This window comes from Taudactylus pleione, unplaced genomic scaffold (genome assembly GCF_031769625.1).
Source record: "Taudactylus pleione unplaced genomic scaffold, aTauple2 ptg000562l, whole genome shotgun sequence".
NCBI classification, from domain to species: Eukaryota; Metazoa; Chordata; class Amphibia; order Anura; family Myobatrachidae; genus Taudactylus; species Taudactylus pleione.
Genome location: NW_028284964.1, coordinates 637,947 through 665,103, shown reverse-complemented (window position 1 = coordinate 665,103; position 27,157 = coordinate 637,947).

Sequence of the window (27,157 nt, the reverse complement as noted above, 5' to 3'; positions counted from 1 at the left end):
CAAGCAGGTCACGGCCCTTTGGTCAGGTATCCAAGTGGGAAACAGAAGAACATACTGTAATTGCAGGGAAAGCACATGAGAGAGATACTGGGAATTTGCACTTAGAGTACACACACTGTGGTTCCAGACGCCAAACTGGCACAGGAGTTTGACACTAGGAGATTGTACCCGGTTGATGTACAAAGTACACACACTGTGGATCCAGACGCAGAACTGACACAGGAGGATTACACTAGAAGTTTGTACTTGGATGATGTACTGAGTACACACACTGTGGTTCCAGACACAGAACTGGCACAGGAGTTCTTAACACTTAGGAGATGGTACTCGGATGACGTACTGAGTATACACACAGTGGATAAACACTAGGAATATATCACGAGAAGAAAGGAGCTTGGAACCTGGAATGCTGCAACAGCAAGTATTCATTGGAAGTAACAATGTTGTACAGGCAACTTCCTGTTGTCCAGTGCCCGGCTAAATACCCTAAGGTAGCAGTACATTGGAGGACAGTGTCAGCTGACTGCAACCAAACCTACCATTGGGTAAAGGGCTAATCAGGTGATGTAGACTATCATGGCTGCGTCCATGATGGTAACCGTAGGAATCAAATCATGGAGCAGCACATGGATGTCCTAGCAGACCCCAGGCATAATTCTCAGCACATCATTCACCACCGCACCTGGCATCTGACCGCTCGAGAGGTCAGGGGAAGCCGGCGCTGAGGTGAGTAATGGCCAATCCTAAGCCGCAACTTGACAGTACTTCCCCCTTTCAGGCTGGACTCCGGACACCTACAAGGCTTATCAGGATTTTTTTTGTGAATACCTCGAACAAGCTATGGAGCATGGACATCAGACACCTTGATTAATGCCCATTCTTCAGGTCTGTACCCCTTCCAATCAATGAGATACTGAAGCTGATTCAACTAATGTCCAAAATAAAGGATCTTCTCTATTGCAAATTCGACTCCCAATTGAGTATGCACTTGAGGTGTCTTGGGTGGAGAACGCTGGAATTGGTTAAGAATGAATGGTCGTAGAAGAGAAACATGAAATGTGTTGGAGATTTTCAACTGATGAGGTAACTTCAGTTTATACACCAATGGATTGATGACTTTAAGAATGCGATACAGTCCAATGAAGCGTGGAGCAAATTTCAGGCTTGGAACCCCCAACCAAATGTTCTTGGTGAACAACCACACCCTATCTCCAATTCTCAGAAGAGGAACGGCAAGATGTTTTAGATCCGTGAACTTGTAATTACTAGACGTTTTTTTTAAAGAGGAGTAATTATCTTTCCATATATCTTTCCATATATTGATTCTACAAAATTTGTGGGTACTTTCATGGGAGGTAGCTCTTGAGAATCTGGAACTCGCAGATGTGTGCTAAATACTGCAAAAAACAGAGTAGAATTTGAAGAGGAATTATACCTGTAATTGTGGTTTATATCAAAAAGAAGAAAGTAAGAATGAGGACCTACAGTACAGGTAAATCATCCGCAAATTTATCATGGGCAAAATAAGTTAAAATATTAGAAAAGGAAAAAGTGAAGAAAGTATGAATACTGTGATTAATATTGTACATCCACTGTGTCTGTTTTTTTCTTATATTGTTCCCAAGTATTGGTTTTCAAATAAATATAATTATTTTAATCAGTACTTAGTCATATATTATTGTCATCAATATAATAATTTAGGCCACACACTCTGGACCTCATTCAGAGTCGGCCGTTGCGGCCGCACGGTCGTACGCCACCGATGTTCGCTAAACTGCGCATGCATAAAGTTCGCAATGCACGTGCGCAAACTAGCTGCTACGATCAGAAATTTCTCTCTCCTTGAACACAGCCAGGTCGGTAGTTTGAGTGACAGAATGAGGCATTTGTGGGTGGTAACAGGGGAAGGTGCTTGAAAACGGGGGAGTGGAGATCCGAACGCAGGCGTGCCTAATTATGCAAACAGCGTTTTATGGGAGTGCATAATTAACAAAGTAGTGTCATGGCACACGTGACATGGGAGGTTTGTACACTGACCTGATCGTAGTGCTTAAGAGAGGGTATGGTCAACCTTAGGCTCTACGACCCGTTCCGATGGTTACTGATGGTCTCGATTAATCCTTATATGGCAGGAGATGACGTGTAATGCGTACGAGAAGGGGGCGTATTTTTTGTCTTACGGCTGCATCCTCCCCTTGGTCGGCCAGCTAACGATCCGATCTTAAGGACGCAACTTGTGAGTGCATCATTTGCATATCCGGCCCCTTTTCCCTTATGACCGTGCGGCCGCAACGACCGACTCTGAATGAGGTCCTCTACATCATGCACCCCTCTCACTAGATAGTTTTTCTCTTTTATTATGTTTCAGGAATGTTCTTATTGGCACATTTAAGTTGTTGGTACTTCATTATTTAGAAACAATATATCCGGGGGTTAGTATTGATACATCTCCTGCTGGCTATGCAGTGTGAAACCTTTTTCCCATACTGTATGTCTTGCATTTCTCTGTCACAAATCACTGAATTCAACAATATATTTTTCTAACTTGTTCAGTATTTATTCCCTTATATTTGTCAGTGTTTGTGAGTTATTTTTAGATCGGTTTTCAGATATAAAGGGAGACACTGTTCCTCTATTTATTCGAAGGCTCTTTAACTCACATATCTCCTGCTGGGAAAGTTTCTGAAAATACAGATTTTTACATATGTGTTATATGATTGACATGAGTCTCTTATGTAGGAATGCCTCTTCCACCCATTTCTCTGTGTGTACCAATCTCTCTGTGGGATGCCAAAATTTCCTTACTTCTTCAGGAAGCCTGTGTGTATTTGTTCACTGGTATACCCCTCTATCTCATGCTAGGCATATGAGATGCAGTCCCAAACGCTGGTATAATCAGCTTGACCCTCATCCACCCTGTGTTTTAGTAACAGCACATAGGCAAACTCAGAGGGGGTTTCCGGTTGCCTGGAAACCCCCCTCCCCATCCCACACCATGACCACAATAGATATAGAAATATAATATAATTTTACTAGTGCTGCATGTTATTCTCAGTAAGGCAAATAAAATAATTTGCGCCACCTGTTAATCTTTTAACATATGTCAGCCAGTAATCAATACTCCTGTGCACCAACTAGGAGATCTGGAAAACATGCACTGTTAGGGGTGCACTGCTAGCGACCAATATGTACATATCTGTTCAGGGTAGGGGTGTGCACCGGCCACTTTTTGTGTTTTGTGTTTTGGTTTTCGATCTGGATCTTTCTTCGTGTTTTGGATCTGGATTGGTTTTGCCAAAACCACCCTTTCATGTTTTGGGTTATGGGTTTTGTGTTTTGGATCTGTATTTTTTTTTTAAAAAGCATAAAAACAGCTAAAATCACAGAATGTGTTGGTTATTCTGCTCCTATGCTATTATTAACCTCAATAACCTTCATTTCAACTCATTTCCAGTCTATTCTGAACACCTCACACCTCACAATAGTGTTTTATGTCCAAAAGGTTGCACCGAGATAGCTGGATGACTATGCTAAGCGACACGAGTGGGCGGCACAAACACGTGGCCCATCTAGGAGTGACACTGTAGTGGCAGACAGGCTGGCAGTTTGAAAAACTAGGCCCTAGACAGTACATAATGCAAAGAAAAAAAAGAGGTGCAGGATGGAATTGTCCTTGGGCCCTCCCACCCACCCTTATGTTGTATAAACAGGACATGCACACTTTAACAAACCAATCATTTCAGCGCCAGGGTCTGCCACACGACTGTGGCTGAAATGATTGGTTCGTTTGGGCCCCCACAAAACAAGCTGGCAATTAATCTGTCCCTGCACAAACTGGCTCTACGGAGGCAAGATGTCGTCCTCATCCTCCTCATCCACTGATTCCTCACCCTCTTCAGTGTTGTGTACATCCTCATCCTCACAGAGTATTAATTCGTCCCCGCAGGAATCCACCACCACAGGTCCCTCTGTACGTTTTGGAGGCTGGTCTCCCTGGAAGAGTTGATAATTCATTTTTATGAACATCATCTTCTCCACATTTTGTGGAAGCAACCTCCTACGCCTTTCGCTGACAAGGTTCCCGGCTGCACTAAACACTCTTTCGGAGTACACACTGGAGGGGGGGCAGCTCAGGTAAAATAGAGCCAGTTTGTACAGGGGCCCTCAAATTGCCTCTTTTTCCTGCCAGTACAGGTACGGACTGTCTGACATGCCTACTTGGATGCTGTCACCGATGTAATCCTCCACCATTTTGTCAATGGTGACAGTATCATATGCAGTGACAGTAGACATGTCAGAAATTGTTGCCAGGTCCTTCAGTCCAGACCAGATGTCCAAACTTGGTCCTGCCTGCCCTGCATCACCGCCAGCGGGTTGCATAGGATACCTAAGTTTTTTTCATACTTACCTCTCCGATGTCCCACGGAGTAGCGCTGCTGAGAACGCTCTGAAAATGGCCGCCGCAACAACAGTGTAACAAGACTAGATAAAGTTAGTGAGTGGAATGCTGGAATGTGTGGGTGGGGTGACCGGGAGATGGCTAGTAATGCACATAAAAATGGACCGTCTAAAGGACGTATTATCGGAGCGTTGTAGGCGTATCTGTGAAAGCTGCTGCGTTCCAGCCATAGCCAGACTAAGAAAAAATGCACCTGCAATAGAGATGGTACAATTTTCGATGGTGGATTCTAAAGGTGCACCAATGGTATTACAGTGTGTATAGACGCTCAAAGTGGCCGTCTCAGCCCTTGCACAGTCATACACACACTTGTACACCAGGGGAAGGGCTGATACTACCAATTGCATAAAGTCACAGATGTGACTACGGCCACAGAGGCAAAAGCGCTATCAGCAGCCTGAGACTCACTAACAGGAACTATTTGTTAAAACGTTTTTTTCTACCACATTTTCATTCAGAATCAGAGCTGGACGCAATTGCAGCTGCGACTGTATCTTTATGCAAATGCCACAGCCGATAGTCTTCCTACTATTTAGATTTGCACATATACCTCCTACATTTATATAAGTCAAACACGTTTGCCCCTTATATACCATCTGACTGCTTCACATGCTTACACTAGAGATGTGCGGTTCGGGGTCTCCAGAAATCCGAATCCACCCGAATTTTGTGAATCTGGGTAAATCTGTGTGGCGGTTCTAATCTCTGGAGGAGATCTGGGTAAATCGGGTCGTGGTTCTGATCTGTTTGCGGTTTGGAATTTGGATTTTCGGGTTTTGGATTGCATAATTTACATGATTTTAGCTGTTTTTAAAACATTTTATCTATTTTTTATTTAAAAAAATCCAGATCCAAAACCAAAACACTTGAGGGTGGTTTGCACAACCAAATCCAGATCCAAAACCTTGAAGGAGATACAGATCCAAAACCAAAATACGTTGGTCAGCGCATATCCCTAGCCTACACTATTTTTTATTTCGCCTCTCCAGTTACCTGTCTCATAGCTGCCTGTGACTCCACACCTGTGATCTGCCCAGCAGGTGCTGTCACTGGATCCTGTCAAAAGGTATCTAGTGACTACCTGCAGCGCAAGTCGTGAAAACCCCAGAAGAACAGTCAGCAGATAACGGGGAAGCATGGAGACCGGCCAGCCAATCCCACGTGGTTGTGAATAAAAAAATATATATTTCTGGACATGACTCATCCAGGATAACAAAGCCTCTGGGCTTTAGACAGATGTTCAGGTTTCCAGAGTAATCCAGAGTGGGTGGCAGCCTGACACACTGCACACACCTCACCGTGTGCTTCCCATAGTTATTCTAATCCCCCATCCTGCTGGGTCTCTCTACCTCCTGCAGCCCAGTCCCTGCTCCCCTTTAACTGTCTCCCTCCCTACTCTAAGATCTCTATTTATCAAGCTTAATTTTTTTTGGTAAGCGGAAAAAGATTTTGGCGCCCCTTAGTGGAATAAACACTCAAATTTTTGGGATTTGGCAAAATCTCCCTCAAGTGTTTTGTTTTGGATTTGGTTTGGATTTGGATTCCTTAAAAATTGATTCAAATCAATGAAATAAAATCAGCTATATAATCATGTAATTTGGGCCAGTTTATATGCGAATCCAAAACCCAGGTTCAGTTTTTAAATCAGAGTTCCAAACTGACAGCAGACCCAAGCCAAGAAGTGAATCCGAACTGGTACTTGATTCAACTCAGAACCACTAAGTTTGGGTGTGTTCGTATTTCAGGAAAACCGAACCGCACATATCTATATGTTCTTATCACATTTCATTTAAATTTGGACCTGGAACTGATCTCTTGGGGCATGCATAAACGACATAAATAGTTGTAGTTGTGTAATGTTTTTTAATAAGCTAGTTCTAGGTGGAATAATAATATAAATTTGGGATCCCTTTAAGTGTTCCAATATGCATCAGACCATACAAAATCCTTAGTAATAAAACACATTGGCCCCAATAGGAAAAAAAACACAATGACCCTCACAGGACTCAAAAAAATCAAACATACAGTATAGGCTTCCTATGAAAAAAAAAAAAAAAGCACATAGGCCCAGATAGGTAAAAAAAAACAAATAGTAGGAGAAAAATAAAACACAATGGCTACCACCAAAAAAAATTAAAACATATAAGCTTTGCATGAAAAAAAAACAACACATTAGCAACGATAAGAGTAAAATAAAACACAATGGCTCTCACAGCACTTATAAAATAAACCATATATGGCCTCATTTATAAACTTGTTTTATCACTCACAACGAGTGATAAAACTTGTTACGTATGTTATGGTGCTCCAATCAGCTCCCAACTGTCATTTTTCAAACAGATGATAGTTGGGATCTGATTGGCTGGAGCACCATTATCATACGCAACAAGTTTTATGACTCATTGTTAGTGATAAAACTAATAGATAAATAGGCCCCATAGGCTTTACATGAAAAAAAAAACAAACACATAGGACCCACTAGGAAAAAATTACATTGGCAAAGAGAGAAATAAAACACAATGGCAACTACAGAAAAAAAATAAAACATAGAACATATAAGCTTCGCATAAAAGAAACAAACACATTTTCCCAGTAACACTGTGCTCCTTATCCCACCCACACTGTGCTCCCTTTCCCTCCTCCCATCCACACTTCTCCCAATCACACTGTGCTACCCTTCCCTAATCCCACCCACACTGTGCTCCCCTTTCCTTATCCCACCCACACTGTGCTCCCCTTCTCACACTGTGCTCCCCATCCCACACTGTGCTCTCTTCCCTTATTCTATCCACACTGTACTCCCCTTCCCTTATCCCACCCACACTGTGCTCCCCTTCTCTTATCCCACCCACACTGCACTCTCTATTCCTTATCCCACCCACACTGTACTCCCCTTTCCTTATCCCACCCACACTGCACTTCCTATTCCTTATCCCACCCACACTGTACTCCCCTTTCCTTATCCCACCCACACTGCACTTCCTATTCCTTACCCAACCCACACTGCACTCCCTATTCCTTATCCCACCCACACTGTGCTCTCCTTCCCTTATACCACCCACACTGTGCTCCCTTTCCCTTATCCCATACACTCTCACATTTGGGCTATGGAGATCCTCTACTAAGGGATTGGAAGTCAGGGTCCCAGGGAAAGGAACCAGAGGTGAGGGGCCTGGATATATGCCTTCCTTATCCACAATTACCGGTTGTTGGCTAGACCTGACCAAAGGCACGGAGTCTAACTTACTGGTAGGTATTCACCAGTGACCCCTCAAATTTTGATTTGGGTTTAAGCTGCACCCGGCAAGCAGGTCACGGCCCTTTGGTCAGGTATCCAAGTGGGAAACAGAAGAACATACTGTAATTGCAGGGAAAGCACATGAGAGAGATACTGGGAATTTGCACTTAGAGTACACACACTGTGGTTCCAGACGCCAAACTGGCACAGGAGTTTGACACTAGGAGATTGTACCCGGTTGATGTACAAAGTACACACACTGTGGATCCAGACGCAGAACTGACACAGGAGGATTACACTAGAAGTTTGTACTTGGATGATGTACTGAGTACACACACTGTGGTTCCAGACACAGAACTGGCACAGGAGTTCTTAACACTTAGGAGATGGTACTCGGATGACGTACTGAGTATACACACAGTGGATAAACACTAGGAATATATCACGAGAAGAAAGGAGCTTGGAACCTGGAATGCTGCAACAGCAAGTATTCATTGGAAGTAACAATGTTGTACAGGCAACTTCCTGTTGTCCAGTGCCCGGCTAAATACCCTAAGGTAGCAGTACATTGGAGGACAGTGTCAGCTGACTGCAACCAAACCTACCATTGGGTAAAGGGCTAATCAGGTGATGTAGACTATCATGGCTGCGTCCATGATGGTAACCGTAGGAATCAAATCATGGAGCAGCACATGGATGTCCTAGCAGACCCCAGGCATAATTCTCAGCACATCATTCACCACCGCACCTGGCATCTGACCGCTCGAGAGGTCAGGGGAAGCCGGCGCTGAGGTGAGTAATGGCCAATCCTAAGCCGCAACTTGACAGTACTTCCCCCTTTCAGGCTGGACTCCGGACACCTACAAGGCTTATCAGGATTTTTTTTGTGAATACCTCGAACAAGCTATGGAGCATGGACATCAGACACCTTGATTAATGCCCATTCTTCAGGTCTGTACCCCTTCCAATCAATGAGATACTGAAGCTGATTCAACTAATGTCCAAAATAAAGGATCTTCTCTATTGCAAATTCGACTCCCAATTGAGTATGCACTTGAGGTGTCTTGGGTGGAGAACGCTGGAATTGGTTAAGAATGAATGGTCGTAGAAGAGAAACATGAAATGTGTTGGAGATTTTCAACTGATGAGGTAACTTCAGTTTATACACCAATGGATTGATGACTTTAAGAATGCGATACAGTCCAATGAAGCGTGGAGCAAATTTCAGGCTTGGAACCCCCAACCAAATGTTCTTGGTGAACAACCACACCCTATCTCCAATTCTCAGAAGAGGAACGGCAAGATGTTTTAGATCCGTGAACTTGTAATTACTAGACGTTTTTTTTAAAGAGGAGTAATTATCTTTCCATATATCTTTCCATATATTGATTCTACAAAATTTGTGGGTACTTTCATGGGAGGTAGCTCTTGAGAATCTGGAACTCGCAGATGTGTGCTAAATACTGCAAAAAACAGAGTAGAATTTGAAGAGGAATTATACCTGTAATTGTGGTTTATATCAAAAAGAAGAAAGTAAGAATGAGGACCTACAGTACAGGTAAATCATCCGCAAATTTATCATGGGCAAAATAAGTTAAAATATTAGAAAAGGAAAAAGTGAAGAAAGTATGAATACTGTGATTAATATTGTACATCCACTGTGTCTGTTTTTTTCTTATATTGTTCCCAAGTATTGGTTTTCAAATAAATATAATTATTTTAATCAGTACTTAGTCATATATTATTGTCATCAATATAATAATTTAGGCCACACACTCTGGACCTCATTCAGAGTCGGCCGTTGCGGCCGCACGGTCGTACGCCACCGATGTTCGCTAAACTGCGCATGCATAAAGTTCGCAATGCACGTGCGCAAACTAGCTGCTACGATCAGAAATTTCTCTCTCCTTGAACACAGCCAGGTCGGTAGTTTGAGTGACAGAATGAGGCATTTGTGGGTGGTAACAGGGGAAGGTGCTTGAAAACGGGGGAGTGGAGATCCGAACGCAGGCGTGCCTAATTATGCAAACAGCGTTTTATGGGAGTGCATAATTAACAAAGTAGTGTCATGGCACACGTGACATGGGAGGTTTGTACACTGACCTGATCGTAGTGCTTAAGAGAGGGTATGGTCAACCTTAGGCTCTACGACCCGTTCCGATGGTTACTGATGGTCTCGATTAATCCTTATATGGCAGGAGATGACGTGTAATGCGTACGAGAAGGGGGCGTATTTTTTGTCTTACGGCTGCATCCTCCCCTTGGTCGGCCAGCTAACGATCCGATCTTAAGGACGCAACTTGTGAGTGCATCATTTGCATATCCGGCCCCTTTTCCCTTATGACCGTGCGGCCGCAACGACCGACTCTGAATGAGGTCCTCTACATCATGCACCCCTCTCACTAGATAGTTTTTCTCTTTTATTATGTTTCAGGAATGTTCTTATTGGCACATTTAAGTTGTTGGTACTTCATTATTTAGAAACAATATATCCGGGGGTTAGTATTGATACATCTCCTGCTGGCTATGCAGTGTGAAACCTTTTTCCCATACTGTATGTCTTGCATTTCTCTGTCACAAATCACTGAATTCAACAATATATTTTTCTAACTTGTTCAGTATTTATTCCCTTATATTTGTCAGTGTTTGTGAGTTATTTTTAGATCGGTTTTCAGATATAAAGGGAGACACTGTTCCTCTATTTATTCGAAGGCTCTTTAACTCACATATCTCCTGCTGGGAAAGTTTCTGAAAATACAGATTTTTACATATGTGTTATATGATTGACATGAGTCTCTTATGTAGGAATGCCTCTTCCACCCATTTCTCTGTGTGTACCAATCTCTCTGTGGGATGCCAAAATTTCCTTACTTCTTCAGGAAGCCTGTGTGTATTTGTTCACTGGTATACCCCTCTATCTCATGCTAGGCATATGAGATGCAGTCCCAAACGCTGGTATAATCAGCTTGACCCTCATCCACCCTGTGTTTTAGTAACAGCACATAGGCAAACTCAGAGGGGGTTTCCGGTTGCCTGGAAACCCCCCTCCCCATCCCACACCATGACCACAATAGATATAGAAATATAATATAATTTTACTAGTGCTGCATGTTATTCTCAGTAAGGCAAATAAAATAATTTGCGCCACCTGTTAATCTTTTAACATATGTCAGCCAGTAATCAATACTCCTGTGCACCAACTAGGAGATCTGGAAAACATGCACTGTTAGGGGTGCACTGCTAGCGACCAATATGTACATATCTGTTCAGGGTAGGGGTGTGCACCGGCCACTTTTTGTGTTTTGTGTTTTGGTTTTCGATCTGGATCTTTCTTCGTGTTTTGGATCTGGATTGGTTTTGCCAAAACCACCCTTTCATGTTTTGGGTTATGGGTTTTGTGTTTTGGATCTGTATTTTTTTTTTAAAAAGCATAAAAACAGCTAAAATCACAGAATGTGTTGGTTATTCTGCTCCTATGCTATTATTAACCTCAATAACCTTCATTTCAACTCATTTCCAGTCTATTCTGAACACCTCACACCTCACAATAGTGTTTTATGTCCAAAAGGTTGCACCGAGATAGCTGGATGACTATGCTAAGCGACACGAGTGGGCGGCACAAACACGTGGCCCATCTAGGAGTGACACTGTAGTGGCAGACAGGCTGGCAGTTTGAAAAACTAGGCCCTAGACAGTACATAATGCAAAGAAAAAAAAGAGGTGCAGGATGGAATTGTCCTTGGGCCCTCCCACCCACCCTTATGTTGTATAAACAGGACATGCACACTTTAACAAACCAATCATTTCAGCGCCAGGGTCTGCCACACGACTGTGGCTGAAATGATTGGTTCGTTTGGGCCCCCACAAAACAAGCTGGCAATTAATCTGTCCCTGCACAAACTGGCTCTACGGAGGCAAGATGTCGTCCTCATCCTCCTCATCCACTGATTCCTCACCCTCTTCAGTGTTGTGTACATCCTCATCCTCACAGAGTATTAATTCGTCCCCGCAGGAATCCACCACCACAGGTCCCTCTGTACGTTTTGGAGGCTGGTCTCCCTGGAAGAGTTGATAATTCATTTTTATGAACATCATCTTCTCCACATTTTGTGGAAGCAACCTCCTACGCCTTTCGCTGACAAGGTTCCCGGCTGCACTAAACACTCTTTCGGAGTACACACTGGAGGGGGGGCAGCTCAGGTAAAATAGAGCCAGTTTGTACAGGGGCCCTCAAATTGCCTCTTTTTCCTGCCAGTACAGGTACGGACTGTCTGACATGCCTACTTGGATGCTGTCACCGATGTAATCCTCCACCATTTTGTCAATGGTGACAGTATCATATGCAGTGACAGTAGACATGTCAGAAATTGTTGCCAGGTCCTTCAGTCCAGACCAGATGTCCAAACTTGGTCCTGCCTGCCCTGCATCACCGCCAGCGGGTTGCATAGGATACCTAAGTTTTTTCCTGGCAGCCCCAGTGGCGGGAGAAAATCAAGAAGGAGCTGTTGACGTTTCACGTTCTGCTTCAGCTGACAGTGTTTTCACCAGCAGGTCCTTGCACCTCTGCAGGCTTGTGTCGGCCGGAAAGAGAGACACCACATAGGCTTTAAACCTAGGATCAAGCACGGTGGCCAAAATGTAGTGGTCTGATTTCAACAGATTGACCACCATGGAATCCTGGCAAAGCAAATGAAGGGCTTCATCCACAGGTCCCACATGCCGTGCGGAATCGCTCCGTCTTAGCTCCTCCTTCACTTTCTCCAGCTGCTTCTGCAAAAGCCTGATGAGGGGAATGACCTGACTCAAGCTGGCAGTGTCTGAACTGACTTCACGTGTGGCAAGTTCGAAGGGCTGGAGAACCTGGCACAACACGGAAATCATTCTCCACTGCGCTTGAGTCAGGTGCATACCCCTTCCTTTGCCTATGTCATAGGTGGATGTATAGGCTTGTATGGCCTTTTGCTGCTCCTCCATCCTCTGAAGCATATAGAGGGTTGAGTTCCACCGCATCACAACCTCTTGCTTCAGGTGATGGTGGGGCAGGTTCAAAAGTGTTTGCTGGTGCTCCAGTCTTCGGCACGCAGTCGCTGTCACAAATCCCCAGGAGAGTCTAAGTAGGGCGATGATTTCCCTCAGTTTCTCTAAGAGGTTGTCGGCAGTGTGCCTCTTACTGAAACCGGTGATACACAGTGTAGCCTGCCTTGGAACGAGCTGGCGTTTCTGAGATGCTGCTACTGGTGACGCTGCTGTTGTTGCTGCGTAAGGTGATACATCTACACAGTGGGCTGTCACAGTCATATAGTCCTTAGTCTTCCCTGTTCCACTTGTCCGTGGTTAAGTGGACATTGGGTACAACCGCATTTTTTAGGACACTTTTTCTGACGTTTCTGTACAGTCTCGGTATCGCCTGCCTAGTGAAGTGGAATCTAGATGGGATTTGGAACCGGGGACACACTACCTCCATCAATTGTCTAAATCCCACTGCACTAATGGCGGATACCGGATGCACGTCTAACACCAACATAGCAGTCAAGGCCTCAGTTATACGTTTTGCTTCAGGATGACTGCTGTCGTACTTCATCCTCCTTGCTAAGGACTGTTGGAGGGTCAATTGTTTAGTAAAAGTAGTGGTGTTCCTACTTCCTCTCTGGGATGATGAACGACTCCCAGCAGCAACAGCAGCAGCGGCAGCAGTAGGCTTGGCAAGGCAGGATCCTCGAATCCCAGATAGGAGAGTCAGTCATGCCAGTGACATGGCCTGCAGGCCTACTTCCAATCCTGACTAAGGAGGAAATTGATGAGGAGGGAGTTGACGGTGTGGTTTGCAGGCACTTGGATACAACAGGACAACGGGATTTAGGTGTCCCTGGACTGCTTACGGTCTTAGCCAAAGTTTCTGAACTTGACAGTAACTTTTTATGAACGCGCTGCAGGGGCCGTATAAGGGAGGATGTTCCTAGGTGGTTAACGTCCCTACCCCTACTTATTTCACCTTTACATATGGTAAGACAGTTGTTGTCCGGATTTGGATAGAAATATTGCCAGACCAAAGAGGTGGAATGTTTGGTCTTCTGCCCAGACATGACCGTGATGGGCTTTTTCATCCCACGGACAACAACTGTCTCCCCTGGAGCCTGATTTAAACAAATCACATCACCATCAGAATCCTCCTCGCCAACTTCCTCCTCAGTGCCAGCTACACCAGTATCCTCATCCTGTTGTACTTCAACAGTGACATCTTCAATTTGCATATCAGCAAGTGGACTGTGGGTGCTCCTTTCAGCACTTGCAGGGGGCGTGCAAATGGTGGAAAGAGCCACCTCTTCCAGTCCAGTGCTGGGAAGGTCAGGCATCGCAACCGCCACCACACTTGGACTCTCCTTGGGGATTTGTGATATCTTCTTAAAACACACAGTTCTTCGTTGTGCTTTTGCCAGCTTAACTCGTTCGATTTTTTTAGTGGGAGGAGGGCTTCCATCGTCATGTGAAGCTGAACCACTAGTCATGAACATAGGGAAAGACCTTAGCCATTCCATGCCACTCCGTGTCGAGAATGGCATATTGGCAAGTTTACGTTTCTCCTCCGATGATTTCAATGTTTTTTTTAAGGTCATCTTCCTGAACTTTGTCATTTGGGATTGTATGTGCCTTCTACTATGACATTGGGCATCCGCTTTGGCAGACGACATTGATGGCATGTTATCGTTTATGTCATGACTAGTGGCAGCAGCTTCAGCACTAGGAGGAAGTGGTTCTTGATCTTTCCCTATTTTATTTTTATCAGAGAAAGTTTGGTCCTCCATATATGTTATATTGATATATATGTGTGGCTTAGGCGCACACAAACACAGAAAATATTTTTTTATTTTTGTTGGAGACTAGTGCACTTTGTCTGTTACACCACCCTTTAAGAAATGAGCCAGCTGGCTCTTTACTTATGGGACACAGGCGCACGCTTGGCGCTGCTGCTTTGAGGATGCAGGTGCGGCTATAACCCACACAATTCACAGAGACAGAAAAAAAAGAAGAATTTTTTATTCTTTGTGGAGCGCACTTTGAGGGTTACACCACCCTTTAACAGACAGATGCATGCTTGTCGCTGCTGCTTTGAGGATGCAGGTGCGGCTACTGCGCATACATTTCACACACAAACACAGAAAAAAAAGATTATTTTATTTTGGTTGGACCCCACTTTGAGGGTTACGCCACCCTTTAACAGACAGACGCACACTTGTCGCTGCTGCTTTGAGGATGCAGGTGCGGCTATAGCCCACACAATTCACATAGACAGAAAAAAAAAGAATAATTTTTTATTCTTTGTGGAGCGCACTTTGAGGGTTACACTACCCTTTAACAGACAGACGCACGGTTGTCGCTGCTGCTTTGAGGATGCAGGTGCAGCTACTGCGCATACATTTCACACACAAACACAGAAAAAAAAGATTATTTTATTTTGTTTGGAGTGCCCTTTGGGGGTTACACCACCCTTTAACCGACAGACGCACGCTTGTCGCTGCTGCTTTGAGGATGCAGGTGCAGTTATAGCCCACACAATTCACAAAGACAGAAAAAAAAAGATTTTTTTATTCTTTGTGGAGCGCACTTTGGCCCTCATTCAGACCCACTCGCAAGCGGGCGCACGTACATTAGGTGTACGTACAAAAATATTTAAATTCAATGGCTCGCTCGTATTTTCGTTCGCATCTAAAATTCCTCCCTAAACTCTGACGACCCCTCCTCTAACTAACGAGCGTACGAAATAGCGAGCGTACATCCCCGAAATGGCTTGAAAGGAACGCACGCACAAGTATAAACAGGAAGTGGCCTTGTCAGATGTCGATTACCTGCTCCTTTATTCTGCCTACCTCCATCAATCGTATCATGCCAATCAATGTATCAATTAGCTTAATTGTTTGTTTGTTTTCAACACAATGCAAGAAACTTTACTCTTGTCCGTGTTTGTGTTTACCCGCAGAATACGTACGGATGAAACATTCGCTTTTATTGTTCAAAAAACATGTGAACCACAATTAAACAATTGTTCTATTGCTGTGGATCCCCGCATATTTCCCTGGGTTCATTTCTTTATTTAAATTTGCTTACGCATGTCACTGCATCAAGCCTATCATAACTCTCCAGAGATTTCTGGCCCTGTCGAACACATGACTCATACACTAACCAATAAAATTGCTCCTGTTAATTTCCAAAATACGTTAGCCAATCAGAAAATGTTTACACACTTTATCAAAAATGATTTTTAAGAAAAACACCATTGCCATCATGAGAGCCTCCGCATTCACCAGGCGCGAGCTGCTGGTGCTTACGGAGGTCATGGATCGCCGGATCACCAGCCAACCTCAACCCATCACCAACCGGCAGAAGCGCTCCGCGTATGCGGAGGCACGGTCCCGCCTGCGGTCCTTCGGCTCACGCCGCAACATCGGGCAGCTGGAGCGCAGGTGGTCCGACCTGCAACGGCGAACGCCCCGCTTGCTGGCATGCTTTCGCATGCAGATCGAGGAAAGTAAGTGTTATGTATTGTGGTTTTAATGTTTGTGTTTGTGGGGCAAACTGCGTGTGCATGTTTTCCTGTCTGTCCTATTTATTATTTGTACTCATATCTGCGTGTGCACGTTTTCCTGTCTGTCCTATTTATTATTTGTACTCATATCTGCGTGTGCATGTTTTCCTGTCTGTCCTATTTATTATTTGTACTCATATCTGCGTGTGCATGTTTTCCTGTCTGTCCTATTTATTATTTGTACTCATATCTGCGTGTGCATGTTTTCCCTCTATTTCTGATTTATTCATTCTACTCCTATTTGGCTTATTTTTTGGGTTGTTTTTTTTTTTTAGTTTTGGTCCCCGGATTTGTCCATAAACTAACCGCAATTTCTTTGACATATTTTAGGGGGACAGCCAAGACTCCGCCGTCACCGTCCGTCCAGACGGCGTTCCCGGCCACTATCCCCAACCCCCAGCCAACACTCCACCCCAAATCTTTCCCCTATTCCCCACTCCTCCCCATCCTTCCCAGACCCTCTCCCGGAAATGTCGGGCCTCCTTCCCCTCCGTCCCACTTCCCCCTCTCCTCCACCCACCCCTCTTCCAATTACCCCCTCCCCGGAGTCCATCATAACTCCTCCCCATTCTTTGGGGAATGACGGATCCTCCGAGGAGGATCATGGAGGCATTTCCGGAGCTCCCGTTTTGGCTCCCGGTATGTTTTTATTTTGTTTTTTTTTAAAGCACAAACTGTTTGTATGTAATCATGTGTCGTGCCTTTCTTCGTGTTTTTGTGGCTTGACTTTTGGTGATTTTGCAGTTTGCCTTTACCTCTTCCTGGTGATTTCAACATACACATATCACACCTGTGGGAATTTGTACATAGGCCTTGTATTTTTGGCAGCACCCCCTTTTTTTCTTTTTTTTTTAGGTTTAGGAGTGATTTCGTTGTGTTTTTGTTTTTTTAATGTGGATTCCCTATTGTTGTATTAACCCACACACTTTTCTCACCCACAGAGGAACAGAGGCGTCGGCAAGAGGTGGCGGATTGTGTTGGCCAGATGCGCCAACATGTAATTGGCATTCTTGTGGCCCTCGACCGGCTGTCTGGCCTCCTTCGCCAGTAGTTTTTTTATTTTTGTTAACTTTTCAAAATAAATTTATTCAGACAAATATACGTTCTGGCTCATTTTTTAAATCCAAAACCAAGATAGTTTAGCATGACATAAGTAGACTGTTCCTGCAAGGATTTCCCTTTTTTAAAAGTTAGATTGTGTTTTGTCTTTGTATGTCAAACAGACACAAGAAACACATAACAGTAACAATGTCATTTCCCTTTTTGGGTGTAGTGTCAATTACATATTTCTACATTTTACAGGTTCCTAGTTGGTGCGCAAGCTGCTTAGGCCAATCTTACAAATCCCAAGGTTGGGCCAGGCTTCCTTTTGGTGTGGGTTGGGAAGCTGAAAACATATTTCAGTTTAGCTCAACTGGCGTCAGTACTGGATTACCCCTTAGTCAAATGTAACTTGTGTTAACCTGGTTACACTTGCTGTTAACGTCCCAAAAAAGGAAGACCATTTCACTCTCCAAACATTTATTCACAACATAACAGAGAAAACAAAGTGGTCACTCCCAAAAAAAGAACACAGTGATAAATTCAAATACAACACATACCAAGAAATAATTAAATAAAAACAAAAAATCAAGAACTGGTTGACGAAGGACCATGCCAACATGATTCCACAAACATGGCGTTGCGATATGGGTTCCAGAATATATGCCCAAAAGGACCAGATCCAGGTTTGGTAAGGGTAGCAGGAAGTAGTGAGCGTTGGAGTGCCAAAGATTATGTGAACAAACAGAAGATGGTGAGAAAAAAAACACAAAATTAGATGTTCGCAAACCAACACAAACACATTAGGTATAAACACTGTAGTTTTGTTACAACTTACCTAAAAAATCTGGCCACCACATCATCGCGTATGGCCCCCCCACATACTGACCTCCGACCAACCTTGGGGGGGCCATCCTCAGGTAAGGCATCCTCTGGCTGCATTGGGACACCACTCCTTATGGCAATGTTGTGAAATATCCCACACAGGACCACAATTTTAGACACCATATCCGGCACATACATGAGCTCGCCACCAGAGCGGTGGAGGCATCTGAATCGGCCTTTTAAAAGGCCGATACAGCGCTCCACCACTTGCCTGGTGGCTGTAAGTGCGGAATTATACGCACTTTGTGGCCCTGGTGTGGGAGCCAAATAAGGAGTGAGCAGCCAGGACATGCAAGGGTATCCACTGTCTCCTGTGAAAAAAAATAGACAACATCAGGAACACTGTGTATCAAGCTTAACATTGTTATGTACTAAAGGTCTCCACTTACCCAGAAGCCACGCATCACCAGCTTGTAGGTTGGTTAATTTCTGCCATATCCCTGATTGCCGGATGACGAAGGAGTCATGAGCACTTCCTGGTAATTTAGCATTCAGGGACAGGATCTGGAGGGAGGCATCACATACCACCATTACATTCAGGGAGTGATAGTGTTTCCTGTTTCTAAATATTGCCTCCAGCCGTGCTGGAGGCTGAAGTGGTATGTGAGTACCATCCACAACCCCTATGATGTGTGGGAAGCCAGCTATTTGGTAAAAATTGGCCTTGGCCACACTAAGGGCACCCATATCCAAAGGCATTTTAATAAAATGATGGAGGTGCTTGAAAAGTGCCTCCATCACTGCCCTCAGGATCCGGGAAAAGGAGGATTGGGAGATGCCCGCCACTATTCCCACCGTTGTTTGAAACGATCCTGAGGCACAGAAATGTAACACCGCCATAAATTGCGTCAGTGGTGGTATTGCTGTTGGACTGTCAATTTGCCGCTCAAGATCACTTTCTATTAATGAGAGAGTGTCTATGATGATTTTGGGAGGTAGACGGTAGCATTTTAAAACCTCATCATCGGGCATTCCAAAAAGGGTGACACGTGTTCGAAATATCTGGGGCCTTGCATGCCTACGATGCCTACGCCTGGGACGAGTTTGAGGTTGGTCGTCTTCCGGGAGCAGGGCCAGAACAATTCGCCCCAGATCTACCTGAAATTCAAAGTTTACAATGTAAGGCTTTTGAGCCACCCCAAAAGTAACATAAAACAACTTAGCTTTATGATACCATCCATAGCTGCTTACATGCCGGGGTATTGTCATGATACGTAGAAACTGTAAAAAAGCCAAAAATGAGACATCAAAAATTTAGAGGGTGATTTTATGTTTGTCAAATTGGTGCAAGCCAACACATAAAATAGGCGAAACACACATTTGGCCATCGATGAAAACGACATTGCACACCGTACGTCAAATAGGGGTCAAATGGACCCCAAAAATGGAAAAGGGAAAAGCAAAACTGGTTTACATGATGAATAAGCCTCGAAAAATGCGTTAATTAGTTCGCAAATGCAAGTCACTACACCAACAGTTAAAAATGTGTTAATTAGTTCGCAAATGCAAGAAAAATAATGGACTTACCAAAATCCAATATATAAGATTTCCAACAAAAAGGTCTTTGGGTCCGAAAGCCAAAACAAACTAAAATATATGAAATTAGTGTAAAAAAAAATATATAAAACAAAAAAACAGAAGTAGACACCAATTGGCCACAAATTAGACTGCACAAAACTTACCAAATCAGGAAACGATGGCAAAAAATAAACCAAAAAAATGCGAACGGAAAACCAAAACAACTGTAGCAAAACAAAAAAAATACAAACACCGCCAAATCCTCCAACCGCAAACAACCAAATCCAACCAACTTAACCGCCAACAATCCAACAACGCAACCTCGACTCCACACACCCCAAGCCATAAATAGTGTTTATTTTCCTGCACAAATTAAGGATGAATCATAGGGACGCACAATCAATGATGCGGCCGCAAACTAAGGACGCATGTATAAATACGTCACGAAATCACATTTAATTTCTGGTTGATTTCATTCTGGAAGCAGAGACATGGCTTCAGACCAGGGAATCAATGGCCAAAATTCCGGCGGTAAGGCCTTCATGCATTTTGTCTCAATGATTCTTTTAAAACATAATATTGTGCAAGTTGTAAAGTGGCTAAATCTGCATATTTACCCAAATAGGTGAGGAGAATGACATGGAAGAGACTGCTGGCCCCAGTCAACCCGCCAAAGCTGCCAAAAAAAAAAGGCAGCCACATTTCACAAGCAAGGAGATGGAGGTTTTGATCCAGAAGTGCGTTGACATCCTGCCCCAGGCAGCCAGGAATATGAGCCAAAGCCAGAAGTGGAGAATGTGGGAGGAGGTCGCCGTTGCTGTCAATAGGGTGGGTGATTATGTCCGTCTAGCCCGGGATGTCAAACGGCGGTAAGTAAACACTTTCCCATCCTATAAACAAACCCCATTGTAAAAAAAAGTATAATGGTTCCAATTTCATTCCACAGATGGGCAGACTTCAAATATCGTCTCAAGCAAAAACTTGCCGACAGGGCTAGGCATGCAAGGGGGACAGGTGGGGGTCCCACCCCTGTGTCATTGGAGTTGACAGACTTAGAAGAGCTGGCACAGGGGTGTGTGCAGGCTGTGGAGGTGTTTGGCGTGTCCAACATGGATACGGACATGCCAGACTTTGCGGCTCCTCATGTTGGCCAAGGTAAGTCTTGTGATGTCACCAACTCTGAAATGCTATTGTGCCAATATGTAGATTCTAATGTGAGTCTTTTCGCAATTTTCCTAACAGAGACAGAGGCGGATGAGTCTGCTCCAGAGGGGAGCCTTGGCCGCAGAATTTCTGCTGGCTCTGCAGGGGAGGAACCAGTACATCCGGCTGAGGACCCTGCAGAAGCCAGTCCAGGGCGTGCCCCCTCGCAGGCAGTGGGCCTCCTCACAGAACTCAATTTTAAATCGGATTTCCATACGGAGATTCTGCAGAGGATGGACGCCAGTCTGATACGGGTGGCTGAGGCCCTGGAGCAAAATGCTGCGGCCAACATGACCATTGCTCAGGCCCTGGCGGAAAATACCAGGGCCAACATCCGCATCGCCCATGCCCTGGAGCAGCTCATTCGCCAGCACATGGTGGAGCCGACCTCCCTTCCTGCCGGAACATCCGGATCCTCCACCTCTGGCACAACATCAGCCAATCCTCCAAATGTGCCTAGCCCTGTGCCTAGTCCAGAGGCCACAACATCTGCCTTTGGACAGGCCAGCCTGATGGCATCCCGGACCCGGTCTGGCGCCCACCCTCACCCAGCCAAACGGGCGAGAAAACGGTGACAGCAATGGCGACTTTTCCCACACTCCTTCTGTGCTTGGCTCATATTCCTTTCTGGTCAAAACTTCCCTCTCCTTTCTTGTGAAATTTTTTTAAATTTGGTATTTACGTTTATGTTACCAGTTATGGCTTTTTTTTTTTTTTTAACAAATATCTTTGCCACAAAAAAAAGGCAACAAAATATTAGGCCAATTTGTTTGTGTTTAAACAATAAATTTAAAACAAAAAACTGACATTGTATTGTGACATTATTGTACAAATGGGTTACATTTAATCCTGGCCCTAAAGGCAAAAACTGACCCTCTTAAAAAAAAAAAAAGGCCTCTTTAAGGAACGTTTAAAAAATCACATAGCGATGCAAATTCCACAGTAAACCAAAAAAAAGGGGAGCTAATTAAAACATGATGACATTATTGTTACAATAGGCCATAACCAACAAATTGTGGCCAAAATAAAACACCAAAAATGAACGCTAATTGATTGTGTAATCATGACATTAGCAGCTCTGATTTCCACCTGCGTACGCTTTTGTGCTATCCCAATAAACTGCTTTCCAAACACATACCAAGCCGGTTTTCAATCCAACACTAATTACTTTACTGACCAGCCGCGATTAATCGCAGCACCATCCTTGAGTCCCGGGACGGAGGAGAAGGCCATCGCCAATGTGGTCGAGTAATCCTGACCCTAAGCTGTGCGAGCATTTTGAAGGGAAAGCGGATGTTCCAGTGACGTATGAGACGGTCCGAACACATTTGACGTTCGCATCTGCTAATGTATGTACGCCCCAAAAAACGCCTCGCCACGCCTGCATTTTTTCATCTCCACCCCCGTCAACACCCAAAAACGCCCTGTTCTGTCAATCACATTTGACATGTCACTTCCTGTACGCTATTTTAGGAACGAGAGAAAAAAAACTCGCAATCTGCCGTACGCACATGCGCAGTGTAACACCGACGCATGCGCGGTTAGTCAACATCGGAACGCAACGAGCGTACTGTTGTTAACGTGCGGCTCTGAATGAGGGCCTTTGAGGGTTACACCACCCTATAACAGACAGACGCACGGTTGTCGCTGCTGCTTTGAGGATGCAGGTGCGGCTACTGCGCATACATTTCACACACAAACAGAAAAAAAGAAGATTATTTTATTTTGGTTGGAGCCCACTTTGGGGGTTACACCACCCTTTAACAGACAGACGCATGCTTGTCGCTGCTGCTTTAAGGATGCAGGTGCAGCTATAGCCCACACAATTCACAAAGACAGAAAATAAAGAAGAATTTTTTATTCTTTGTGGAGCGCACTTTGAGGGTTACACCACCCTTTAACAGACAGATGCACACTTTTCGCTGCTGCTTTGAGGATGCAGCTGCGGCTACTGCGCATACATTTCACACACAAACACAGAAAAAAAGGAGATTATTTTATTTTGGTTGGAGCCCACTTTGGGGGTTACACCACCCTTTAACACACAGACGCACGCTTGTCGCTGCTGCTTTGAGGATGCAGGTGCGGCTACAGCCCACACAATTCACAAAGACAGAAAAAAAAGGAGAAATTAAAATTTTTTGTGGAGCGCACTCTGAGGGTTACACCACCCTTTAACGGACAAGCCAGCCGGCCTTTAACTTATGACACAGGCGCATGCTTGGCGCTGCTCCTTTGTTGATGCACGTGCAGCCACAGTGCACACAATTCACAAACACAGAAATTATTTTTTTATTTTGTTTGGATTGCACTTTGGGGGTTACAGCACCCTTTAACGGACAAGCCAGCCAGCCCTTTACTTATGGGACACAGGCGCACGCTTGGCGCTGCTCCTTTGTTGATGCACATGCCGCCACAGTGCACACAATTCACAAACACAGAAAATATTTTTTTATTTTGTTTGGAGTGCCCTTTGGGGGTTACAGCACCCTTTAACGGTCAAGCCAGCCAGCATGATGGCATGTTATCGTCTATGTCATGACTAGTGGCAGCAGCTTCAGCACTAGGAGGAAGTGGTTCTTGATCTTTCCCTATGTTATTTTTATCGGAGAAAGTTTGGTCCTCCATTTATGTTATATTGATATATACGTGCGGCTTAGGTGCACACAAACACAGAAATAATTTTTTTATTTTGTTTGGAGTGCACTTTGGGGGTTACAGCACCCTTTAACGGTCAAGCCAGCCAGCATGATGGCATGTTATCGTCTATGTCATGACTAGTGGCAGCAGCTTCAGCACTAGGAGGAAGTGGTTCTTGATCTTTCCCTATTTTATTTTTATCGGAGAAAGTTTGGTCCTCCATTTATGTTATATTGATATATACGTGCGGCTTAGGTGCACACAAACACAGAAATTATTTTTTTATTTTGTTTGGAGTGCACTTTGGGGGTTACAGCACCCTTTAATGGACAAGCCAGCCAGCCCTTTACTTATGGGACACAGGCGCACGCTTGGCGCTGCTCCTTTGTTGATGCACGTGCAGCCACAGTGCACACAATTCACAAACACAGAAAATATTTTTTTATTTTGTTTGGAGTGCACTTTGGGGGTTACAGCACCCTGTAATGGTCAAGCCAGCCAGCCCTTTACTTATGACACAGGCGCACGCTTGGCGCTGCTTTGTTGATGCACGTGCGGCTACTGCGCACACAATTCACAAACACAGAATTTTTATTTATTTTTTTTGCACTTGGGGGGAGCACCCCTGATGGACAGAGCACCCCCTGGACAACACTACAGCACCCCTTTAGGACTGGGACACTGCACAGGACTTTGGAGTGGACACAGCCCCAGTAGGCAACAGACTGCACAACACAGTCCAGCCAGCCCCTATGGACTTTGGAGGAGTGGACACAGGGCCTGATTCAGAGCCGGACGCAATTAGCGCTCACTTGTCCAGAAAATAGGGGTGGCTATTCAAATGAACCATTCGCTCTTTGCGGTCTGTTCACGCCTCTAGGTCTGAACGAGCGAACAAAACTTGCGGTCGTTTTTTCGAAAAATATGCCCCCTGGCCACTCGCATCCTACGTCATGTCCTCTATTTATTAGATTAATCGAGTACATCGACCAGCGTATGAACTGCTCGCTATTCTTGTGGTTGGTTTTTCCTAACACAATCTTGCGAACAGTTCTGGCTATAAAATAACCCAGTGACGTGGTAAATGACGCTCCTGTATTAATTATGGACACCCTTAAAACGCCCATTTTGACCTTTAAGCACGCCTGCGTTCGGATCTCCACTCACCATTTTCAAGCACCTTCCCTTGTTACCACTCACATACGCCTCCTCCTGTCACTCAAAATAGCAGGCATTCGCTGTTTAGCGAGCAAACGAATTTTGGCCACACTGACTGGTTTGCGCATGCGTATAACATGTGCAGTTGGGCAAACATCGCTCGGAGCGAACGAGCGGCCGCTTACGAGCGGCTCTGAATCAGGCCCACATTCCCTATGGAAAACAGCAGCACAGCACAACACAGCCAGCCCCTATGGACTTTGGAGGAGTGGACACAGCCCCTATGGACAACTGATTGCACAACACAGTCCAGACAGTCCCTATGGACTTTGAAGTAGTGGACACAGCCCCTATTAACAACAGCAGCACAGCACAACACAGCCAGCCCCTATGGACTTTGGAGGAGTGGACACAGCCCCTATGGACAACAGCAGCACAGCACAACACAGCCAGCCCCTATGGACTTTGGAGGAGTGGACACAGCCCGTATGGACAACAGCAACACAGCGCAGCGCAGCACAGCACAGCACAACACTACACTACACACCCCAGCCAGCCCTAACTCCCACCCTCCTTCTTCACTGTCCACAGCCGAGTGAGAAAATGGCGCCGACGCGGGTACCATATATAGAATCCAAAACCCGCGAGACCCGGAAGGCGGGATGATGACGTTTTGCCTCAATTTCAGATCTGAGTCAGACGGGAAAAGTCGAGCCTGACTCGGATCGGGGGGGCTCGGGGGGGTTCGGATTTCAGAAATCCGAACCCGCTCACCCCTAGTTCAGGGCATTGCTAGGTTCTTCTGCTGCTCCCCCAGACTTGCTCCAGTGCTCTAGAATGGTGCCCACATCTGAAATAAAAACATTCAGCTCAGGCAGGATGGCCCTACTGTCACCTTTAATGGCTTAAGCTGCATACACACACAGTGATTTTGTTACCACTGATTTTATGAACGATTTTATGAAGGATTTCCTGTCAGATTATCTGTCAGATTTTTTAAAGTGTACTGAACGATTTTTTTTGAACTACAAACGATTTTTGCATATTCCCTTAATGAAAATCGTTGAGTTGGTCAGTCTGACTGAACTACAAACTACAAACTACAAACGTGAACGCGCTTTAACAATAATCGTTCATCGTTTTAACTTAGAAAGTGAACGATTTTTTCAACGATGAATGATAATTGATATCGTTTATAGATAATCGTTCAAAAAATCGTTGTGTGTGTATGCACCTTTACTGTGATCGTTTGTCCTGTATATGCTGGAATTAAGACACACAATATACTTTGTATGACGCATATTAAAGCTAATTAAGTGCTAATTATGCCCTCTTCATGGACTGTCCACACTCGCTCTAAAATCAAGCATTTAGAAACCCCTCGCGTGTCTATAAGACGCGTCCCCTTTTCGTCATACTTGGGGGCGTGCCCGGCGCTTACGGACATGCCGGGCAGCCCCCAAGCGCTGCAGAAAGGGAGAATAGATGCCGGGCGCATGCGCCCGGCGTCTATTCTCCGGCGGTGACCGGGTCACCGCATGTTTGTCCACCCGCGGGACACTGCGTCCCGCGGGTGGGAACGGCCCCCACAGGCTGTTAGGTCAGGGCGCTTTTTGCCCTGCTCCTGGAGGGCAGGGTGCTTTTTACCCTCCAGAAGGAGGGCAGGGCGCCGCGCCCCGCTAAAACAGCCTAGTGGGAACGCTAAATATACTAGGTTGTCAATAGGCTGCACCCCCAACTCTTCGAAGTGATGAAACATATAATCACCCACAAAATCATATAAAGAATATAGATGTTTTTTTTTTCTCAAGGATATGATATAATAAGATAACTGGTGCAGTAGTCCTCCTTTTCCTTTGAAAACTCTGTGCAGTAATAAGAATAAATAGAGGAACAGTGTCTCCCTTTATATCTGAAAACCGATCTAAAAATAACTCACAAACACTGACAAATAAAAGGGAATAAATATTGAACAAGTTAGAAAAATATATTGTTGAATTCAGTGATTTGTGACAGAGAAATGCAAGACATACAGTATGAGAAAACGGATTGACACTGCATAGCCAGCGGGAGATGTATCAATACTAACCCCCGGATATATTGTTTCTAAATAATGAAGTACTAACAAATTAAATGTATCAATAAGAATATTCCTGAAACATAATAAAAGAGAAACACTATCTACTGAGAGGGGTGCATAATATAGACTGTGTGGCCTAAATCAGTGGTTCCCAAACTGTGCGCCGGGGAACCCTGGGGTGCCTCAGGACAGTTGCAGGGGGGACTCAGGTTGGTGGTCCAGCACCAAATCAAATTATTTATGGTCAATGTAATGTAAATATGTGAACAAATAGAAGTGCAAACCTGCCCACCACCACATAACTGACCCTAAGGATGACAGGTAAGCACAATTTACTTCACTATTTTACTAGAT